We start from the raw sequence: 19,690 nt of genomic DNA on the forward strand, positions 1-19,690 counted from the left end.
ACTAAGTGACTACAGGAGTCATACCATCAGTATGAACTTCACACTTCTGAGGTATGACTCCTGCAGTCTCTTAGTATGTAGTGTGTTCTACGATACAGTGCATTTTGTGTATCACGTATCAACATCAATAAACTGTTCGATATGATACTATATATTATCACGATTATTATAATGAAGTGGTTATGAATGGCATATTAGCTAATAGTTGTAATAATATATCAGCCTGTACCGACTACATTCACTGTGTATACAAATTTCTTTATTCGGTGAATGCTGATAAACTACAGTATTGTACTGATGTGACAAATAGCTAGTGTGTTCTGGTATGATTCTTAGTATGGAAAACAGAGGTGCTGTTAAAAAGTACATCTCTACCTGGATACCTGCATGCCTCTATTACACCACCCAGACAATTAGCTACCACAAACATTTTAATGCATGCTCCCACAAAGGCTTGTCCGGATTACTCCGTATTTTGATGAGTTGTCAATTGTTATTGTTATTAAAGCTTTACAGAGACCAGCACTGAAGGTCTGACAGCAACATGTGCTGCAGCCTTTGGATTACCTATCAAGATGGCTACATGCAGCAGATTGTTTACTGCTTAGTGGTACAGTTCGTTAATATACTTAAAGTGTAACAAATACTGTCTTTAGAAGACCCAGGCAAGAACATTTTAGCCATATTTAACAGCAGCACTTATACGTGCGCATTTGTATGGCTTCTCGTGAAGTTGCATTTTATAGCACAGGCAAATAGAGAAGCTTTCTGTTAGAGCATGTAGGTCACTGATACAGTGATAGAACAATCACTGACTGTTCTACTAGAAAACTTCGATATATCGATATTTTATAAGAACAGTATCGTATCGTGATACTTTTTTGCTGTATCGATGCATTGACCGTATCGATATGTATTGCAGACCCCTATTAGTATGATCATACTCAGTCTGAAGTATGATGATTACACTAAGTGACCGCAGGAGTCATACCATCAGTATGAACTTCACACTTCTGAATTTACAGTGTACAGGAGGACTTGAAAGTATAAAAAAGTATGTTTGCATTCACTTGGACTTCCTATAACTGGATAGAAATCAAAGGCTTTGTCAACCAGTGGGTAAACAGTTCTTATTTAACCACAATGCGCTAACTGTCCATTGGAAAAGCATGATCTGGCTTCTCTGGGTTTACCATTCAATGGTGGAATGCATTACCATCATCTGTAACTGACTGTATTAATTCTCCATTTTATGAGTACGTGGATGTCCTTAAGTGGCACTGTAACTCACTCCTTTGATAACATTAATATGATTGTAACTATATGCATGTTTTTTTTTTGTGTGTGTGTGTGTGTTGTAATTTGTTTACCTTGGTTGTCTTTATATCAGTTATACCTTGCTTTGTTTAGTTTTGTATGTATTATCTATGTATTGTAATGTGTCCCTCTGGGCAAGGAAGAACAGCTGTAGCCAATTGCTCAGAGGTTAAATATATAAATCAATCAATCAATCAATCACCATAAATATATTCACAGCACTATGTGGTCAAAGATGATGTCCAATATAGCGATGTACAGCAGAATTTTGTAGTACAGTTTAGCTTCATAACTCTTTTGTCTTGTTAAATAACAAGGCGAGTTTGGTGCCCATTTGTGCAGATTTTCATGGGCTTCCTAACTGTGTAAATTTGAAATTCATAGCTTACTGTGTAGGCGAGTTATTGACAATTAAAGAAGACCCAAGTGAACAGGAATGTATTATAGTACAATAGTCCATGACCTTGCATGTATGTTGTCATAGATACACTTAAGTAATTTTGATGTGATGCTATGGTATAGGCCAATGTATAGTTCTTGCAGGCAAACATCTGAGGGTAGTATAGTGTTTCTTTGATTTGATCTCCCACATAAGTACAGCCTGTTGCAAACTACTCCCTGTAGAGGGTTCAGCTACAAACAAACCACCCTATAGAGAGACAAATCACCCTGTAGAGAGACCAGCTAGAAAAAAAATCATCCTGTAGAGAGTTCAGCTACAGTCTGTAGAGAGTTCAGCTACAAACAGATCACCCTGTAGAGAGATCGGCTACAAACAAAACACCTTGTAGAGAGTTCAGCCACAAACAAATCACCCTGTAGAGAATTCAATTACAAACAAATCACCCACTGTAGAGAGATCAGCTGAAACAAATCACCTTGTAGAGAGTTTAGATACAAACAAATCATCCTGTAGAGAGTTCAATTACAAACAAATCACCCACCCTGTAGAGACTTCAGTTACAAAGAAATCACCCTGTAGAGAGTTCAACTACAAACAGATAACCCTCAGCTAGAAACAAGTCACCTTCTAGAGAGAATCCTGTACAGAGTTCAGCTACAAGCAAATCACCCCTTAGAGAGTTCAGCTATATTTCAATTCACTTAGTAGAGAGATCAGCTGCGAACAAGTTATCCAGTAGGGAATAATTGGCATGTAACCGGTTTTTTAACTCGGAAAAGAAACCACCTTCGAGCCAAAGCAAACACTCTAATCCTTACGCGTGTAGTGGCGATGTTGAACAGGCAGCAGCATATCCCAAGGTGTATCCCAACATTATTTATTTATTTATTTACGTGCTTGCTACAATTATGCTACATGTTTATTCCAATATGTTGGGGTGCTGTGGTGTACGTGCATGCTTTGATGGAAGCCTTACCCATGAGAGATGGCCACGATAAAGAAGGACCAAAGATAAAACAGTAAGACAGTGGCGCACACATCGTAGGTATTTAATATTGTGAAAGGTTTTTCTCCACAACATTTGAAGCATTTCCGCCAAAGAAGCAAGGTTGTAGCTGTAGCCAGTTTTCCACTACGCTTGACTGAACGCATCAGTGAGGCAGGCAGTGAGGCAGGCAGTGAGGCAGGCAGTGAGGCAGGCAGTGAGGCAGGCAGTGAGGCAGGCAGTGAGGCAGTAGAAAATTTGCTAAAATAATTTTTTTTTATTTCGTAGCACCTCGTCGGAAACGTTTCGGGTCGTTCTGAAGACATATTTGGGCTTGTTTATACCTGACTAATACTGTGAAATGGCCGTGATGGATTTTTGAAGATGATTTTGGGTATATTTTCTTCGTGACCATGCCCACACCTTCATCGTCCCTACTATACAGTACTATTGTACTGTATGATTATTTATTTATTAGCACAAGTGCTGAATGTCTGTAAGACACCTGGTCCTACAGCCTATCCAAAGATGTAATAAAGTACAATTGAAAAGTTGGAGAAAGGAGAAAAATTTCATGGACAACATTGATCTTGCAGCCATACTATTTTTACTTGAATGCTCTGTCATGTGGTCAGGAGTCAGGATGTTTTCAAGAAATTAATGAGCACTCTGACAGTTGAAAACTTCAACTGTTAATGCGGGACAGACATTTGTTTTTACTTACAATTTAGTGACAACTCTGCAGTCTCTGCCTCTTTTATTTGCTGATTGTTCATTTAATAGAACTAGAGATAAACTGTTACAGCAGTATGTGTAAGTTGTTTAAGGTTTAGTAATAAGATACATACATGTGATAGGTCCTGGGTAGCTACCTCTTAAATTTGAGTAAAGTGTATATGCTGAATTACTAAAAGGCCAAGGCTATATAGGCCAAACAATCATGAATAAAGAAAAGAAAATGGACTAAAAAATTCCAGACTGAAAATCACCACTAGTACAAGATATTGACCACTCAGTAGCTATTAACAATCATACTCCCACCCTACATTACTAAGAATACAATTCAAGAAGGATGCAAGGAACCGTGCCCAGAGAAGAAAAACCTATCTTGCCTCAAACTTATGCACCAGGTCATTAAAATCAATCAATTTGAAAAGAGCTGAGTCTTATATAATGGTGGTATTGCTCCTGATGTATTCAGGTTCTCTTCTCCTTGCTACTTTGTTGGTCAACCAGTTTTAAGTGTTATGTTCTCTGAAATTTAGTCGTATCTGGGACATTTTTGTGCTAAACATGAAACTATACTTGGGAACTCTGAACAAAAAGGACAAAAGAGTCAATACAGTCAGTGGAAACTGCAAACTACAGTAGAGTACTCAATTGCATTGTACATAGCTCAATACTCTCTTTAATAGAACAGTCACTTTGTTGAATTGTTGTGAAATACTCTAATAGAGTATTCACTGATTAAAATATTCCAAGGTAATTGTAAGAAATGTTGCTAACCTAGGAGCATAATGCAAGCAAAATGGGAACACTGAAGAGCATAATAAGTGTAACTTTTGGGAAATTCCTGAAGCATTTCAGGCAAAACTTTGACTCAGGCCTACTGAATCCTTACAAGAAAATTGTAGTTAGCAACAGAAACTAAACTAACATCAGTGTTTATTCTAGGAATTCTCCTTTGGGGGGATCATGAAGTTGGGGGTGCCTCCGAGTTCACAACAATGTGAAATATAGTTGCCAAACTGGCTAGTCATTTAAGGTGATGTTTGTAATAGCTATCTAGGACAACCATGTGCACCTCATGTCCACAATTATTCTAATAGTAGTGCACTGTGTGTGTTCAATCTGTTGAATATATACACAATTTGTGTGAAATCACTGAAATAATTGTATTGAACATCATTTTACGATACCACATAGCACTAACTAAATCAAAAAAATCTGCATGGGTGGATGAAATAGAAATTGAATTTTAGGAATTTCAGTTCATGCAATAAGTTTTGTGTGCCATTTTAAAAACAAGCTAAAGTGTAAGTATTATGTAGTAGTCACTCACAGTTTAGGGGGTGAGTCTGAGATTGTAGGAGTGGGGGGGGGGGGGGGGGGGGGAAGTTCACCCCCTAACAGCCCTAGAATAAACACTGACTAACATTAGGTATTTACACAGCATACCACATTTAGAATTTATGCTATCGACTGGATAACTTTAAGTGTTTTTTTGCAGGAAACACACGTGGGGGAAAATCTCTATAATGCACAGTACCATACACTGCACAACAATTTATAAAGTGACTAAATGTACTGTATCTTACTTGGACTTACAGATGGCCGGCAAGTATTGTGCTGTTTAGTCGATCTATATAACATTGGACAGGTCTGCCCTGCTCTGGTTACTGCACTTACAGGTCTCCAGCCTCACTGTTAGTGTCTGCAGACTTTATATATACTGATAAAGGAGGATACTACACAAAGAGACAGCCTTGTGAAGCTGATGTACCTGTATGCCCCTGCAACTGTTTCCCTAATCAAACAGCCCCTAGACCATGACCAAATTTGGTATGTTAGTTATGCCTTTGTGTGTGACAATGTTCAGTGTGAGCTGGCTTTGTGCTGGGGAACAATCTTTTGTATATTATTGTGAACATGTTTAAACCAGCTGGTTAGCTTCAAAGAGAGAAGCCAATAGCTTGATGAAGATCATGTTACAAGTAGTTAAAATATCATTATCCATTAGTATCCATTAATGGCATTAGCCATCCATTAAATAAGTTCATTTGTACAATCCAATCTTCCATTTAGTGGCTTACAACAGGTGTTAGTCTTTGTGTAGACAATGAGTGCTCAACTTTATTGTAAACAGCCACACATGCAAACCTGTTACTATCATATGCATGGTTTACTTGACATTTTGATGGCTGTTAGCCTCGGCCTTTCATTATCTATATCTGTCAACACAGCCAGTGCTTCACTATTCCTTTTGCCAAAACTGACACATATGTAAATTCTTTCATACCCTCTATGTGGAATTCTCTTCTCAACTCCATATGAATTTCACATGCAATATTGTAGTGTCATAATCAGTAAATCTGGCTTTCTCTACCCACTCCACTAAAACCCATGCATATAAATATCCTAAAATAGTATAAAATGCTAACAGATTTCATACACAGCTATTGATTTTTTTATACTCATGTATTATAAGCCAATCAACATTCGGATTTTGCCCCAATGACAAAACAATGCAAGATGAAATTTTGGATAACTGAGTATCAAAACAGAAGCCAGAATAGTGTTCCATAAGAGATACTGTAGCCTATATATATTATAGAATTTCTGAAAGAGTTTGTTGTATAGCTATGTGGCAGAACACGAGATACAGAATGTAGTACATAAGTACAAGAGGACTTGAAACTAGTATATACAATAGTCCACACTGAATTTGTATGACCTTGCATGTTGTCATAGATACACTTGGTGTGATATAATGGTAGGCCAATTTAGTTCTTGCAGGCAAACATCTGAGTGTAAATATTGTTTCTTCGATTTGATCTCTCATCACTGTTGGTAGAAGCTACTTAATCTTAAATGTAGGTGTCTGTATTTTGTTTTGCTTTAATTTGTTGCTGTAACTGCATGTACCGTAATTATGATTGTTTTGTGTTTTGGAATGCACCCTCATAAAAAGGCTATAACTTTTGGTACCACCATTGACAAATTAGATAAACTAATGAATATAGACAGCTAAATTAATCCAACAAAGTATAATAACTAATAAAATAAAGCTAAGGGAGTCAACAAATCAAGTTACTACATTAGTCCAACCAAGGTGTCCACACACCATCAAAATTAGCAGGATTGGATTTAAGATCAAGAGGAGGATACAACTGCTCAACATGTGCTGAATTATAATACTCAATCCTCAATTTCATCACCAGCACTATGTGAGGATATTGGTCAGCAACATTATTTCTTTCATTAGGATCTTCTTCAATATTGAACAGCCATGTAAAGGAAGGAGTATATGGAGGAGGCTCTACTGTGCCATCCAAGTGAATCCATCCGTCACGACAATTATCACCTACCCACCCTTGCGATAAGGTGCAGTTAGGTAGACCTGTTATAAGTTTCCATGGTCCAATTCGTATAGCAGCCTGTCCCATAAAATCTTTACGAGGTGGGTCTAAGTTTATCAACAGTTCTTTACGTGGTGTTTCATCATCATCAGTAATAGTATTCCACACATTGTACCCATCTAATGCCCACTTGTCTTTATCCAGTTCCAAACCAGCAATGCCTTCTACTATTGTTGGTAGCCAGTCAGTTACATGAATTAGGTGTTTATTATCATAGTTCAGTTTTGGTAGCTTAGAGCCCCACACAAATGCAGTACCACGGACTCCACCTTCAAACACAGTAGCCTTGTTCCCTCTCAATGGCCAGTTACTACTTCCCTCTATGGTCTGTCCTCCATTATCGGTTGTGAATATAATAATGGTGTCATCTAGTAAGTTCCTCTCTTTTAGTCTCATTGTAATGTTAGCTATTCCTTCATCAGCAGCTTTTAGCATCCCACAAAATATACGACGGTTGTCATAAGGTATATCCTGGCATTGATCAATATACTCCGCAGGAGCTTCCAATGGAGAATGCACTGCCTGATATGCAGCATAAATGAAGAACGGTCCTTTATCACTATCATGGTTCATGATAAGTTCTTCAACTTGTTCAGTAAACAAATAGGTGCTGTAGGTACCATTTTTATCGGTGACTGGTGTGGTGTTATTTCTGAAATCTATTCCATTAAATAAATTAGGCGGTTCTTCATCCTCCAAACCAATAATTCCAACACTGTGTGTATAATAGTCTTCACCAGCGTCGTAGAATCCATAAAAGGTATCAAATCCCCTGTAAGTTGGAGTGGCTTCCCACACGTGCATACCAAGGTCCCATTTACCTACGTAATGCGTAGCATAACCGCCTTTCTTCAACTCGTCTCCAATCGTGGTTTGGTTTAACGGCAATGAGAAAGGATGACCATTCGTGATCACCATTCTAGCTAATCCCATGTGATACGGATATCGACCAGCCATTAAGGCGGCTCTCGTAGGAGAGCACACTCGTTGCACGTAGTATTGTTGTAGACGAATTCCTTCATTGGCAAATTGATCGATAGTTGGTGTTTTGATATCGGATCCTTGGTAGCTGGTATCGTTCCATCCTAGGTCGTCTATTACAATCATCAGTATGTTAGGCTTCGTGGCTGCAAAGGACTGGCTCCATTGTGTCAAGAAAGCGAAACAGAAAATAACAGCGACACCGTTCAGCATTTTCTCTCGTGCAAATAGCAAACGTTACAATAATACCAGCTTTTAAAAGCAGTGAGGGTCGGGCGCCCCCAGAATCAGTTATTTTGACCACACAAAAACAATGATTATGAACATGTTCTATACCATATGCGTATTTTGTACCGTACGCGTATGTAATGTACCATACGCGTATGTAATGTACCATACGCGTATGGTACATACCATACGCGTACGGTACGATTTTCCGTACCATACGCGTACGGTATGGACATACGCGTATGGTACGTACCATATGCGTATTATGCAGTGTCTTCTAGCCTTGCCATCACCTAGCTACAATGGGCTGTCTTTACAAGCATTTCTAGCTGAGTAAACTTAGAACACAGCATAATAATCTGCTTACTACTGAGCTGTAACTATGTAGATTTATTCATCAGCACACACATGCATTTTATCCTTGCCATGCCCATGCATTTCCCACTATTGTCCTACACTGATGTACCTAAATCTTATGTACATGATCTCACTTTGTCTGCAGAACTTAACATGAATGGTACTGTGCATGTATGCTACTTTATAGCTATCGGAAACATGCAGATGGTCTCATACTCAATTATAAATGTGGATAACTGCATGACAATTTACAACACAATTAGGTAAATAAGCGAGGAGAGCAATTACAACGTGCATGGTAGCTAGTAGGTTCTAACTGAATTATACATATACTGCTTGTGCAAAGCTAATAACTTGAAAAATGAACTTCATAAGTGTAATCAGTTGTGCAACATGCCATGCATGGCTCCTCACTGTATTTGCATTTTGATATACTATGTACACTCTTCTTTTGAGGATCCAATTTCTTGTTTACGTACTTTTCTTGATTATACATACTGTAAATAGTACCACCACTCACATTCATCACACTGGACCTATACAGCAAAAATTAATGTGGATGTTAAAGAGTACATTCAGATAAGAGTATAGCTAAACACATTGTCTTCCCATCCACAAGCATGACAGTAAGTAGTGAGTAGCTATACAACACACTTATAACAATTAAACAATGCTAGATAATATACATTCATTACTGAATTATTCATTAGAACTCATAAACTCATCATAAAATCTCTGCTATGTTATGTTTTCCTACTTCATCTCATTAGGCAGTGTGCATGCTTCATTCAATAGCAAAGATTCAGCAAACTACAGTTTTAAAAAAAAATATTGCACAATTAATTACTATGCACATCAGTCTTAGAGTATAGCATGTCTAATATTGCTATAAGTTACAGCCATGTAGGTTTACATTAATTTGCAAACTGAAACATTACTTTCTCAACAGTTATATCTCTTTCCTACCTCCCTCAATGTTATTGTATCAGCATTCTCCAGGTCTTCCTCTGTTTGAGCAATCATTACAATGTACTTCTTGAGCTCATCTGATTGTAATTGTCTGCTCAATACTCCTTTAGTGCCACCAGGCATAAATATCCATTTTTAAGTAACAAATTAAAGGTAAATAATAGATTATATGTAGCAACAATAAAATAAAATATTTAATGAAATAATACACACATATATATATGCATGCCCTGAAAAAATTGGTTTGATTTGCCAATATGGATGTAAATTATTTATTATGGTTGCTATGTTTTAACCAATCAGAATGCAGTATTTTAATGTGTATTTATATGGATAATTATATCAAAATCTTATGTTTATATTTAGCTACAATGCTACCTCTACTGCAGGCTTAGTGTTTATATCACCATGCATTCCTGTTATATTCATTGAAAAATTGTGAATACCAATTAAACAATGGACCACGAATCCAATAGGAAGCAACATATGTGTAGCAATTGCAGCCACAATGTACTGTGTGGAAGAAGAAACAAAAAATAAAATTTACCATATGTTGTCAGTGCGTGCAGTTGCTATGCAACAGCTAGATAATTTGTGACCGGATTTGCAAAAATGTACCTTTCCACACACAAAATTTAACCCATGAACTTCGGGGTTTCATAAGTTTTTGAACATATACCTTATAATTATCCATGAGTGTACAGTAGCTACTATAGTATCTAGCAGCATTTTGATACTAAGAGCAAGTTTATCAGTGTAAGGAGTCAAGTGTTACACCATTTTGTTTGCTGGTATGTAAAATGTGTGGAAAAGGTACCTTTTTCACAAATCTGGTCATTTTAACTCAACTATTCTAAAGAACGTACAGTATGCCAGCTTGTGTATTTTCAAATCAATAGCATTTCCACTATGGAGAAATGAAGTCATTTGTTATAAAAATGTGAGATGAAAATCCATGACAAATAAGGCAGTAGACAGCTGGATGAGCCAATAAATCAATATGTACAAAAGTCAGAAGACATCAAGAAAATAATCTACATGCAGGTGCTTACATAAACCATCATAATTGTATGGGTGATGGCACTATTGTATTTAGTGGAACTGTCAGATACTTTGATGAAATGAAATGTTAAACAGACAACGAGATACATTGTTATAGATTATGCACCAATGACTATGTATAAATCAAGACATATTATATTTAATCCCCTTCCTTTGATTTATACTTTTCAGACTTATACTGTATGCAGCTAGGTGTTATCATGCTTTTCGTAAAGCTTCCAACCCAGACGATTGACCTTTATTAATTTTGACTATGTATAGAATTCCATCAGATCCTACCAGATCAGCAGGACTTAACACAATTCAAGACTGGATCTGCCAACAGTGTGATGAATTCATGATTGTTTTTATCATAAATAAAGATGTCAGTTTCATCACTTATATGTAGTCATGCAAGATGTCATGCCATCAATATTCTTTTATTTTAAGGAATGCTTTATTTTAAATAGGTTTATTATTATTATTATTGGTAATACTGTACAGACCTCTATACTAGAGTCTAGTGCACAGGTCACAACATACATACAAGTACAAATTAAATAATTGCTAGTTTTTGTTTGAACTGATCAATAATTGGAGTCAATCACATTTTGGGGTAGATCATTCCAGATTTTAATTGCTGAAGGGAAAAAGGAGTACATATATTATAAGAATCAATCCGTGTCATTGGTTGCATAAGTCTCATATTATGACCTCTGGTACTATGTACATTGGATATGGGCGTCAGAAATGGATTGCTAGCTGGGATATCAACAAGGTGGTTAATTTGCATCATGCAGTAAAGCAAATTATATCTTAATCGCAGTAAAGCTAAATACATCTCAGCTCTAGAGAATAGAATAGCTAAATGTGATTGCTCTATTAGAATATCTCGATCTTCACTGAACAGAAACCGCTAAGCGAGACTAGCGCCTCCCCCTCCCTCTTCCCGAAAAGAAATGAAAGCAGAGTTCCATCCGGCGTAGTCAATAGGTACGGCAGTGCAAAAACCTTCTGCTTGATGTTATACGCATACCAGGTAGTCCAGGTTAGCTATACTCAGATGGTACGATTTTCCGTACCATACGCGTATGGTTGTACCGTACGCGTATACGCATATGGTATGTACCATACGCGTATGGTACAAAATACGCATATGGTATAGAACAAACATAACCATAATCATCATCACTGTTTTGTGTGGTCAAAATGGGTATTGGTAAAACCGGGAGGGGAGCGGAAGCGGGAGATTTCTTGGTAAAACCGGGACCGGGAGATACTGCAAGCAACAGTTTTTTTTTGTTTTTTTTTCCCGGGCTAGATGTAATGCCCTTTCCTACCACCCCCAGCACAAGAGGCAAACGTGTTGGACAAGAACTGAAAAGCGGGACATCTAAAAGTCCCTAGGGCCATTTGTTAGGCCCATTTCCGGGGAAGCATCTGGTGATCTAAACGAGATGGAGCGGCTTCCACGGATGCACATCGTCGCTGACCTCAACAGGGAGAAAGACAGGGTACAGCGAATCCACGCCAAAGTACTACTGTACGATAAAGCACTACGTTTGGAAAGGAGCTCAGCAAGCCGGCGATAAAATGTGATGGCTTCCTTCCCCATGCCCCCAGTTGTGGCAAACACCAATGGAGTAAAAGATGCAAACTCCACCTCACGGACACGGTCACCATACTCCCTCTTCTTCTGCATCTCATGACGCCTATACACAGATGGTATCGAAACATTGCGGTAGCTTTGTGCGCCGGTTTGGGTGAAAAACCCTTACATCGAAAAAGGCACTTTGCCGCCGCCCCCAAAATCCGCGTGCATGAATGTCAGCCCCGGCATCATCTTGGCAGTTAGCTGATCGAGGGGTAAGTTCTTCGCCACTCAGGGATTGAAGTGGTGGCTTAGTACAAACATTTGAAAGTAATTCAGCAGTTGTATCACGCAGGTCATTGTGGCGAACAAAGGTCAAACCACCATGTCGACAGATCATTGCATGATCAGCAGTGAAAGGCGAGCCACACACACAGTGGCTAGGAGTATTCAGTAAAGTCCATCCATAACGCAGGTGAAGAGCATCCCAGAACTCCTGCTTTGTCAGATGGTAACCCTGGTCTTGCAGTGGTAAAGCCAGAAGCCAAGAAGAGGCTCCAGGTTCACTATTCAGATCAATAGCTCTTTGAAGCTGTGAAGAGAGACCATTTCTGATCTCAAGAGCCCGTTTCTTAGAAGCCTCACGCCGGTGTTGGTGAACCCAAGCAACTGTTATTTTTGCACTAAAGATGGTTTGTTGATGCAGAAGAGGACTCATGCAAGTAGTCTCTCCTCCTTCCAAACATGAGAACAAACTAGCTGTAGGCTCGGGAATTGCAATAGCTACTTTTTACAAAAGATCGAGATACTCTAATAGAGCATTCAGCACTTTAACAGAACAGTCTCATATTCTGTCTCTTAACTGCAATAACAAAGTGAACAGTCTTAGAGCTTTCAAATTAAAAAAAAAAAATCATGCTCCCAGAATGTCACCAATATCATTGTCTTACTCTTGTATAGTTGTATGCTTCACTCCATGTATGACTTTCATTGCTATAAGTTCACCCAGACTCTTTGACCTGCTCCACTTCCACTGATTTTATTGTACCAAGTTATTATTGCTCTGGTTGCGTAGACAGTTGCTAGATCCAGAGTGCGTGCACTTTCACAGTTAGCTATTGTCAGTTTATAAATTCAATAGATATAGCTATCATAGTTGGGAGTTTGTACAGCAAGAAATTTTGTTTGTCAGTTAGCAATAAAAGTTTCTTAAATTATCAGACTAATTTGATTTATAAATTATGCTCTGACAATTGGCAACTACCATTCTTCCTTGTTAGAGCAGCATATAATACAGACAAAACAATGAACATCTACAAGTACAAAACTTAACACATGTCTGCAAAACAAATATACATGGACACAAATACAACAATTATCTTAAGGCAAATTATTGAACAAATACATGAAAACAAATAAACAGCAAGCATGCAGAGATTGGTCTGAAGTTGCCAGGATTGTCCAAAGCACCACTCACCTTTATGAACTGGAGTATATATGTGAACACTTCTTGCCTGTGAAGGAATAATTCCACTCTGCAATGAATGATTGAATGTTAACAGTATAAGGTAACCAATGGAGCAGCCTATATCTCTTTCAGGAACCTAGCAGACAGGGAATCTGGGCCTGTGGACTTCCTAGGATCCAGAAAGTTCAGATGAGACAGGACCAGATTCAGAAATCTCAGCAAAAGTGAATGGATTAGTGTCACATTATATTAAGTAGCAGGTATTGCAAAGTTGTCAGCAGATTGATGTGATGAAGTGACTGCTATATGGAAAATGTTTAAGAGAGTCTGAAGTAAATGAATTATTCAATGCTGCTTTTATGGTATTAATTCTTCCAATTATGATTAACACATGACTACAATTAAGAAGCATTTTGTAGACAATTCTTGCTCTGCGACACTGATGGTTGAAAATGATCTGTCTTGGCTTGGTGTAGCTATACCATGACTTTGAGGACAACTTTCCATGCATTCCCATCCCATCTAATAATAGAAAAAAGATTTCTGATAGTTACATCATGCCATTGTGCTTGGTCCTTTTCGATAAAAAACAACAACAAAAACATGTATTATTGTCTATATATATATATGTATGTATATACTATATTGGCCATATCTCTGGAATGCTTCAAGGTATCGGTGTAAGATCATCTGGCTAGAACACAGCAATATTTTGACACTGTGCTACTTGCTGGTGCAATAAGCTACCATTCGAAGTGCCCCACAAGCATGGAGAATTTGTCACTTTAATGAAGACCCACTGTATGACTATATAATAATAATTAATTTGTGTATCATTTAAATGTATTGCTCATGTCTTGTATGTTTTTCAGTTTTGTACTTGTGTATTTGTATGTGTCTCAGTATACTCTGACGCGGAAGAACGGCTATGCCAAATGTCATGAGTTCAAACAAAAAAAAATCAATCAAAATATCAAGTTAATATTTAGCACAAGATATAGATAAATTAATATCCATTTCCTTATATTCCAGCTACAAAAGAGAAAAATTGACCAATTGAAAAAGGATGTGTATGTAAAAAATGAGTATAGTGAATACTGTGGCAAACAGTAAACTTCACTACAAATCCTTAGTCGGATGCTCATGCACCATAATTTGCCATGGTAGCTATTCACTGCTCATTTTTACTGTCAAAGTTGGTTCACATTTATGATGTCAATTCATTAGGATGGATTTCATAAAGAATAAGATGTTGCCAGGCAAATGAATTAAATACAGTATAGCTACCATCATTATTAAGTCAGTGGAACAAGCCATAGCATGAGAAGGACAACAGTGACAATACTAATGGATTGGACTTATAGAATAGTGCTCACACCAGCATGCATCCTTTCATGGGACAGAACTCAAAATGAGAATTTTCCCCAAGAAAAAGTTTGATTTAGTAGAATAATTAAGTAGCAAAACAAATGAGGTGGAGCAGGTCAAAGAGCCTGGGCAAACTTATAGCAATGAAAGTCACATATGCTAGATCAAGTAATCATTTAAAGTCTCTATATATAGTTCTTGTTAGGTTAGGTAATCCTAAGGCTGCAGTACATGTTGCTGTCAGACCTTCAGAGCTGGTCACTGTAAAGTGCTAATAATAGTAATAATATGGAGTTTGAAGCATGCAACTACAAAAGGCAGACAGTGATGGGTGACTTTCTGGGAGCATATAATTCCCACCCAGTATGATTGACCTTTTTTTTAATTTGAAAGCCCTAAGACTATACTTTTTTACTTATTACAAATAAATTAACAAGCTACTGCCCGTTAAGAGACAGAATATGAGACTGTTCTATTAGAGTGGCCGACTGCTCTATTAGAGTATCTCGATCTTTTGTAAAAAAAGTTTTTCAATTCCCTAACCAGGGGCGGATCCAGGGGGGGGCTTTGGGGGCTGAAGCCCCCCCCCCCCCCCCCCCCCCCCTTCATATTTAGGCTTTACTTGATCAATATGCTGAGTATTGTAATGAAATTTTGTCTTAGCATAATTATATGATCACTAATAATACAAATACTCATAAAACCACCTTATAAACATCTTTCCAAAGTATTATTAGTGGATTTTTGCTAAAGTTTATGCAACACCCGGATCAGCATTGGAGGTGTACAAGATCGAGATACTCTAATAGAGCAGTCAGCTAACTACTCTAATAGAACATTCACTAGAAATATGTAGTTGGTTCTGTTATGGAATTTTTCCATATCTGCCTGCACCTATACATACAATGAAGTGCATTGGTCTGTTTAAAGGGCTTCATTCTGCTTGTGTAGTTAATATGTATGGAAATACTTAATTCAGGTACACAATTTCCATTGAAAATGTTCTCAGATTCAATCTTGTATTGTTCAAATTTCAAAATTTTCCACTTTCAACATAACATGCACCTATTCAGTGTTGTGCAATTGTGAGAAGGGTGCATCATGTACTTGGTTGTCTGTACCTACCCAAACTTTTCCATTAGGCCAATGAAACTTGATTAGTAGTTTCGCGTCATCGCCAGCATACTGTTTATATACCCGCATGGAATTTCATTATTGGTAATTTTGATCGAAATACTCTAATAGAGCAGTCACTTTTACTTTAATAGAGCAATCAGCTCTAATGGGAAAATCACTTGTTTAGATAGCTGAATATTCTTATATGGATTAGTAACGTACTTTAGCAATTTAATGCAATGTAGATCTCCCTGTTTTTTTTGGCAGAAATCTTCATGTTTGGGGTGGGTGTTGTGCTTTTAGAAAATAATGAATAATGAATAATAACCGCCCGCCCGCATCAATTTTTCAAAAATCTGAGCGAGAAACTGGTAATCAAGTTTCATTGGCCTTAGCAAAATGCTTCAGAGAGGCCTATATAATCTAAAGGCAGTATATAAAATATCTACAGGTATGAATTTTATGTGGAAATGTCTCCAAATTGCAGTAGCTATTTTAGCATCTATTTTTCAAAATTTTCCTGGGGGAGCATGCCCCCAGACCCCCCTAGTTCCAGCATGCTTCGCATGCTGGGAAGTGTGCTTCACACACCTCTACCCAAGAGATTAGTACCTTGAGTTAGCCCCCCCCTTTTATAAATCCTAGATCCTCCCCTGCTAACCTAGCTATAGCTAGTTCGTATAATATCTCATGTTTGGAAGGAAGGGAGACTATACTTGCATGAGTGATGAATCCTCTTCTGCATCAACAAACCATCTTTAATGCAAAAATAACAGTTGCTTGCAGTATCTCCCGGTCCCGGTTTTACCAAGAAATCTCCCGCTCCCGCTCCCCTCCCGGTTTTACCAATACCCGTCAAAATAACTAGTACCTTACCAACCAACAATTGATGTATATAATTGAATGGGTGTACAGGCTTCTAAGCCTCAACCCAAATCACATCATAATCATAATCATAATCATATAAATATAAATATTCCTTCCTCCCAAGAACTGTACCAGAATGGAATAGATTAGATGATGAGATTATTGAGACTGACTGTGTTGAAGAATTTAAGCAAAAATTATCCCCTTCTATGTATATAGACTAGTTAAGTAATTTATCGTAATTGTATATATTTTTATAGTTTATTATTGTAATTGTACATATGTATATAATTAAGTAACTTGTCATAATTGTACATACTTATATAGTTAAGTAACTAATTGAAATTGTACACATGTAATTGCACATCAGCATTATACCCCTGGAGGGTCCTGCTAATTAACAATAAATAAATAAATGATCATGATTATACCATTGTTTTGTGTGGTCAAAATAACTAACTCTGGCGGCACTCATGGCGGGCGCCGCAACACTATTTCCCAGGGGGAGATGTGCTTCCCTTGCCAACCACCCCCAGCACAACAAGGCATGTGCTGGACAACTAAATGCAAAAAGGCCATGGAAGAAGACAGGCCAAACACCTAAATGGCTAAATAAGTCAGGTGGGCCTCCACTGATCCGGCCATTGGTGGTGGAGCCCTAGACGGAGACACCAATGGAGAGCAGAGGCGTAGGAAGATATTTCAGGCAGGGGTGCTGAGGTGGAAGGCAGACTCATTGGCAGGGGGTCTAGCCCCCAGACGCTGATGGCATTTTCACAATTGTATGGCTCAAATCATTGGAAATTACATATTTATGGACAAAACAATGATCACATACTCTGCGCCGCAGGTATAAGCAACATCCTACTAGACATCTCGAAGAGAAGATCAAATTATCTCAAGAGTCACTCCAAGAGGAAATTGCTAACAGTAAAACTAACTATGAGACATACCTCATCAGAGAGTATGCATCCCACCGCAACAACAATATTTTCAAGTATATCAGGAACCTCACCCAATCCAAGAACTTTCCTTCTGTTTTACAGTTTGACAACGAAATCGCCGAATCTGACACTGATTCTGCTAACATGTTCAATCGCTACTTTCATTCAGTTTTCTCAGACTCATCTGATCTATCCAATGTTGATAACCGTTTAGAGCCTACTGATCACATTGATTTTATTTCAATCACAATAGAAGAAGTATATGACGCCCTTGTATCTTTGGACCCTACCAAAGCACCAGGCATTGACCTTATTTCTCCAAAAATTCTTCAGACATGTGCTCCAATTTTGTGCCAGCCGTTGCACCATCTTTTTTCTATGTCTCTCCAATATGCATACATCCCCTTGAGTTGGAAGATCCATAAGATTGTACCTATCTTCAAGGCTGGTGATAAAACTTCGGTTAAGAACTACAGACCCATCTCATTGCTTTCCAGCACATCAAAGGTACTTGAGCGATTAGTGTATAATAAAATAGTAAATCACCTGGTAACTCAAATTTATCCCTGCCAGTTTGGCTTTATAAAAGGAGCTTCCACCCTACAACAGCTTTTAATATTCTTTGACTTCTTGACCAACAGCCCAACGCAAATTGATACTATATACCTGGATATACGTAAAGCCTTTGACACTGTTTCACATGGAATCCTACTAAATCACCTCTGGTCTTTTGGCATTACTGGTACCCTGTGGTCGTGGTTTAAATGCTACCTCACTGACCGAGTACAGCAGGTATCTATCAACAATACCTTATCTGACAGTGTACTACCAGTTATATCTGGCGTCCCCCAGGGAAGTATTTTAGGTCCCCTGTTATTTCTAGTTTATATGAACAATATCTCTTCCAGTATAGAAGTTAGTCAAGTATTGAAGTTTGCTGATGACATGAAATGTTTTATGACCATCTCGTGTGATGAGGACCGCATCAAGCTCCAGCAAGATGTTGACTCTATTATTCACCAAACAGTCCTTTCCAATCTAACTATCAACTTTACCAAGTGTGTACATGTTCTCTTCAAATCAACGTCCAATACCAGATACCTTATTTCCAACACAGAAATCAATTGTCAGGAGACTCAAAAAGATCTGGGAGTGATTGTCTCCAGTGACCTGAAGTGGTCAAATCACTACAATTCTATAATATCTAAAGCATATAAATCGTTGGCTCTGATACGGCGTACTTTTTGTTCCAATCACTACCCATCAGTCAAGCTACATCTGTATATTACTCTAGTTCGTCCTCATCTTACCTATTGCTCTCAGTTATGGCGACCGTACCTAATCAAGGACATCTTATGTTTTGAGCGTATTCAACGTCGAGCAACCAAACACATCTTGAATAATTATAATATCAGCTACAAATCCAGGTTATTAGAACTCCATCTTCTACCATTCATGTATATCCTCGAGATTCAGGATGTTTTGTTTGCGATCAAGTCACTTAAGTCACCCACAAGAAACTTTGACATTAATAGATACATTACATTTACTCAGGGTCACACCAGATCCTCTACACATAATAAACTCAAACATCGTCTCCATATTACTAACTTAAATAGAAACTCTTATTTCCACCGTCTTCCTCGTTTGTGGAATGCTCTTCCTGTAATCAATACCAATTTATCAATTGCAACCATCAAGGCTAAACTAAAGAAATTTATGTGGAATCATTTTGTAACTCATTTTGACGATGACAATCACTGTACCTACCATTATCTATGTCCGTGCAGCAAATGTCACAATCTCTCGCCACCATCAAACTTTCAAACACTATAACTAAGTTATAATTAGTTAAAGTAATTATAATGTATGTATAACTTGTGTTTTTAGGCTGCAAGCACCAGTTGCTTGCAGAC

The 19,690-nt window shown here is 37.9% G+C and overlaps 1 pseudogene; it reads right to left on the reverse strand.

Moving 5' to 3' along the window:
- Positions 1–6,426: 6,426 nt before the first annotated feature.
- On the reverse strand, positions 6,427–8,115 carry LOC136256306 (arylsulfatase B pseudogene; annotated as a pseudogene).
- Positions 8,116–19,690: the final 11,575 nt, after the last annotated feature.

Source organism: Dysidea avara, chromosome 5 (assembly GCF_963678975.1).
Source record: "Dysidea avara chromosome 5, odDysAvar1.4, whole genome shotgun sequence".
NCBI lineage: Eukaryota > Metazoa > Porifera > Demospongiae > Dictyoceratida > Dysideidae > Dysidea > Dysidea avara.